The sequence below is a fragment of the Elephantulus edwardii genome, unplaced genomic scaffold, assembly GCF_000299155.1.
Source record: "Elephantulus edwardii isolate Elephantulus edwardi_28Jun2011 unplaced genomic scaffold, EleEdw1.0 scaffold00095, whole genome shotgun sequence".
NCBI classification, from domain to species: Eukaryota; Metazoa; Chordata; class Mammalia; order Macroscelidea; family Macroscelididae; genus Elephantulus; species Elephantulus edwardii.
In genome coordinates this window covers 10,609,113-10,614,639 of record NW_006399845.1, presented here as the reverse complement: position 1 = coordinate 10,614,639, position 5,527 = coordinate 10,609,113, and positions in this window count along the sequence as shown.

The following is a 5,527-nucleotide window of genomic DNA, read 5'->3' as shown; positions in this document are numbered from 1 at the left end:
TAAATCGTCCATGCCTGCCTCAGACACACTTACCACCATTGCCCCAGTTACTGTATCAATCCATCTCATCCCGCTTCTTCCTCTTCTGAGCTGTCACTCACTCCATCCTTTGGAGCATGATGTCCTTCTCCAAGGACTGGTCTCTCCTGGACACATGCTGAGCTTCAATCCATATTGAAGACTATAGTCCTTGACTTTCTGTAGTAAATGCTTCAGATCCTCAATTTTGGCAAGCAAAATTTTTTGTATTATCTGCATAATGCATATTGTAGATGAATATTCCTCCAGTCCTGATGCCACATTCCTCCTCATAAAGTCTAGTTACCCAAATGATATGTTCCACATAAAGATTGAAAACGTATGAAGATAGGACTTTCCCCTGATGCACTACTTTCCTGATTTTGAACCATGCAGTGTTTCCTTGCTCTATTTTGACAACTACTTCCTTGTTTGAGTATAGGTTTTTCATGAGCACAAACAAGTGTTCTGGGTTTCCTGCTCTCCTCAAGGTTAACCACAATTTGTTGTAACCCACACAGTCAAATACTTTAGCATAGTCAATGAAACACAGACAGACATTCCTCGTGTACTCTTTGCTTTCTGCCAAGATCAATCTGACATTGGTGATAATGTCTCTTGTGCCATGACCTCTTCTAAATCCAGCTTGTATTTCTGCTAGTTCTCTGTAAATGTACTATTCCAGTCATTTTTGGATAATCTTCCGCAGGATTTTGCTTTCAAGTTACATTAGTGTTATTGTTTGTTAATTTCCATACTCTGTTGGGTCATCTTTTTTTGGAATGGGAATAAATATGGATCTTTTCCAGTCAGTTGGCCAGGTAGTTGTCCTCTAGATATCTTGGCACAACTTGGTGAGGACATCCATGGCAGCATGTGTTTGTTTAAATATGTTAATTGGTATTTCATCAATTCCTGGGGCTTTATTTTTTGACAAGTCCTTCATAACAGCCTGAACTTCCTCCTTCATCACCATTGGATTTTATAAATGGATTGTGTGTTTTTTAAAGTCATTATATAATGTTCCTTAATTCCATTTCAGCCTAATAAAATGTAAAGGGAGTTGCCCTAGGTTGTGGATTCCTGTATTATGAAGCTCTGTGCTACTAAGGAAGGCCAAGACACATGGAGGTCTCCAGGGAACACTGGACTAACAGTTGCTGAGAGAAGCACAGAATTTCCTACACAATAGAGAGCTTTCTCTTAAGAGATAGAACCCTGAATTTGGACTTTGAGCTTCCTAAACAGTAAGAGAATAAATTTGTTAAAGTTATCAACTTGCAGCATTTCTGTCATAACAGCATAAAATAACTAAAACAATCCCCTGTGGTCTGATAAACTAAACAGGTATAAGGATTAAGGGTGGAAAGCAATACCTCTTAATCTCATCACAGCACTGATAGATGTAAAGGAAGTTTCCACAATTGCTTTGTATTCATGTGAAAATTGACTAGAAAGTGAAGGCCTTCCCTGACAACTGGAATCTTACAGTTGAACTTCTAGCCTATTAATCTTGGACAACTGACTGGAAGAGATCCATATTTGTTCTTATTTATGGAACTCATCAAATAATCTCATTAATATCAAATGCAAGTAAAATCTCACTGCAAATTATTAAAAACCTGCTGTAAGAAGTACAACAGGGAACTACCAGAAATTCAAGCTTCATTCAGAAGAGGTTATGGCATGATGGATACATATCATTGTCCAAGTCAGATGGATCCTGGCTGAAAGCTAATAATAACAGAAGAATGCCTATTTGTGTTTTATTGACTATGCAAAGGCATTTGACTGTGTGAATCATGACAAACTGTGGTTAACATTGAGAACAGGAATCTCAGAACACTTAATTGTGCTCATGAAAAACCTGTATATAGACTAAGATGCAATTGTCTTCAGAGAACAACAGAACACTGCAAGTTTTATAATTGGAAAAGGGAGTGTGTCAGGGCTCTATCTTTTCTCCACACCTGTTTAATCTGTATGCTGAACAAATCATTTGAGAAGCTAGACTCTATGAAGAAGAATGTGGCACCGGCATTGGAAGAAGACTCATCAACAACCTGTATTATGCAGATGATACAGCCTTGCTTGCTTACAGTGAAAAATATTTGAAGTACTTGCTGAAGAAGATCAAAAGACTACAGCCTTCAATATGGGTTACATCTCAATATCAACAAAACAAAAATCTTACCATTGGGCCAATAGACAACATCATAATAGATGGACAAAAGACTGAACTTGTCAATAATTTCACTTTATTTGGATGCACAATCAACACTCATGGAAGCAGCAGTCAAGAAATCAAAACATATGTTACATTAGGGAAATCTGCTATCAAGGACCTCACCAAAATGCTCACAAGTAACAACATCAGTTTAAAGAGGAAGGTGTGCCTGACTCAAGCCATGTTATTTTCAATTGCTTCCTATGTATCTGATAGTTGCACATCGATAAGAATGACAAGAACAATTGATACTTTTGAACTGTGGGGTTGGAAAAGAGTGCTATCCCATGTACTCCCAAAAGAACAAAAAATTTGTCTTAGAGGAAGGATAATCAAAGTGCTCCTTAGAACCAACGATGGTATAATTTTTCCTCACTTACTTTGGGCATATTTTCAGGAGGAAAGAGTCCTTTGGAGAGAGCTGCCATGCTGCAAAAGGCAGAGAGAGGGTCAGAGGATGAGAGGAAGATCTTCAACAAGATGGACTGACACAATGACTACTACAGTGTGCTGGAGCATGGGAGAGATCAGGAAAATAGTGTAGGGCAGGGTAAGTGTTGCAGACCGAGGGTAATTTTATAATTATTAATAATGAGACAGACAGTCAGGAATGAGATAGAACAGAGAGCATAAAACAGGCGGCCAGCAGTTCTCAACTGAAGACCCCAAATTATGTTTCTCTGTGTATTTATTGATAATCAGGGGAAGCAAATCATAAAAGGAATTCCTTGTAAATGAAGTCAAATTTTTCTCTGTGAATCTAATGCTCTAGCTCAGGAAGTATTTCACAGGTAGTAACACTCCCTCTGTTGGGGGCCCCAGCTGTCTCCTGTCTGCAGGGAACAAACAGCTCATTTTCTTTGATCTGCCACAAGAGAAATCCTAACTTATAAATCTGTAATTCCTTCAATTCCTGAACAAGGGTTTTCATATAGTGTTTGGTATAAAGTTTGGCTTCCCATAGTAAGCTTCAGATCTGTTGTTCACAGGGTCACTATGAGTTATAATCAACTTGATGGCATTCACCAACAAAAACAGCCTATTAAACTACAAGAGACTAAATTTCTGTTTGATAAAGCTAGAACAAAATAGTCCAAGAACTTCTGCATGAGCATTAATCATAAAAGGCATGAAAATAATCTAAATACCCATCTACTGATGAACAGATAAAGAAAATATGGTATATGCATACAATGGAATATTATTTAGTGCTAAAAAGAAGAGTGGTATTGATATATGCTGCAACGTAGATGAACCTTGAAAACATTATGCTAAGTGAAAGAAGCTGGTCACAAAGGACTACATGCACTCTACATGAAATATCTAGAACAGGCAAATCTATAGAGACAGAAAGTAGACTGTGGTTGCCTAGGGCTAGGGACGTGGGGGAATTGTGGGATGATGGCTAAGGGATGCCATATTTCCTTTTATGGTGACGAGTTTGTTAAGTGCATTCTAAATTATGATAGTTGCAAATTATGTGGCTGTTATAAAAAGGCATTAACTTAACTTTGCATGAACTGTATGGTATGTAAATTATATTTCAATAAAGCTGACTTTAGAATGGATAATAGTGATAGGGGAAGGGCTTGGTGTCTAATCATCAGGGTCACTACAAGGAGGCTGAAAGCCTCTGGGGCCTCCAAGACCAAAAGAATTATCACTGCTGAGCAAGAACCTGGGAATTCACCAGGCCCAGAAGCCAACCTCAGAAACATACCAGCTAAGTGAACCCAAGGGAAGAACCATGGCCTTCAGAGGTTTCTTCAGATTGTTCTGAGACCTGTGTTTGTTCACCTCTCATGAATACATAACAATCAAAGGGGAAAACAGTGCAGTGACGTAAACTAGACTATGTTTCCTCTCTAGATCCTCTCCTCTTTTCAATGACTTTCAGAGTGCCTGGCCATATCACCTATCGATTGATAGGCATAGGATTACAAAATTTTTTTTTAATTTTAGGATTACAGAATTTTAACACCTCTCATCTAAAAGATGAAACTAAGAGTCGAGAGCAGGAAGTTAACTGCTCAAGATCATAAAGTCAATAAATGGCATAGATTGTTGTTGTTATATGAAGCAACAGGAATGTCATTGCTGATGTCAGATGGATTCTGGCTGAAAGCAAAGAAAACAAGAAGACTATTTGTGTTTTATTGACTATGTGGATCATAACAAATTATAGCTATTATTAAGAACAGGAATCCCAGAGCACTTAATTGTGTTCATGTGAAAGCTATACCTAGATCAAGAGACTCTTGTGTGAACAGAGCAAGAGAACACTACATGGTTTAAAATTAAGAAAGGCATGCATCAGAGTTGTATCCCTTCTCCATACCTATTCATTCTGTAATCTGAGCAAATAATTTGAGAAGCTGGATTCTGTGAAGAATATGGCATCAGAATCGGAGGAAAACTCATCAATAATCTTTATTATACAGATGATAAAACCTTGCTTGCTAAAAGTTAGGAGGAGTTCAAACAGTTGCTGAAGAAAATAAAACACTATTGTCGGCCAAGGGAAAAGACAAAGACAGGGACATATAGGAATGGAGCATAGGTCAGAAAGCCTGAAGACAGGGGGCTAACAGCTGGAAGAACTGAAGCCCCTATGCTAGTCTTTATGTGGTTTTATTGAGAATCACCAGGAAGTAAACAAAGAAAAATCACCAGCAACTAAACAACAACAAAGGATCGTGGAGAAGCAAATCACAAAGAGAAATCTTTTGCAAATAAGACCAAATTCTTCTCTTTTATTAATCTTATGCTTATTTCAGGAGTGAGGGATTAGTAAATACAAACAACGAATTATGAAAAACCCAAGGCCTGCCTTGGTACTTAACCTCTGTGAGCCCAAGGTCTGCCTTGGTGTTACTGGGGGAATTTTAGCTTGAATCTACACCTCTCTCATTTCCTGAGGCAGCATTTGGTTAAATATTATTAAATTTGATAATTGGCTTCCCACAAAACACTGCAGCCTTCAATAAAGATTACATTTCAATATCAAGAAAGCAGAAAGTCTCACCACTAGACCAATAGGCAACATCATAATAGAGAAAAGATTGAAACTATCAATAACTTCATCCTACTTTGATTCACAACATTTTCTACAAGCAGTCAGATCAGGTAACATACTGCACTGGGAAAATCTGCAGTCAAGAACCTCTCCAAATTACTGAGGAGCAATGGTGTTAGTTTGAGGACTAAGGTGTGCCTGATTCAGACCAAGGACTTTTCAATCACTGGTTATGCTGCTGAGAGCTGGACAATGAATAAGAATGA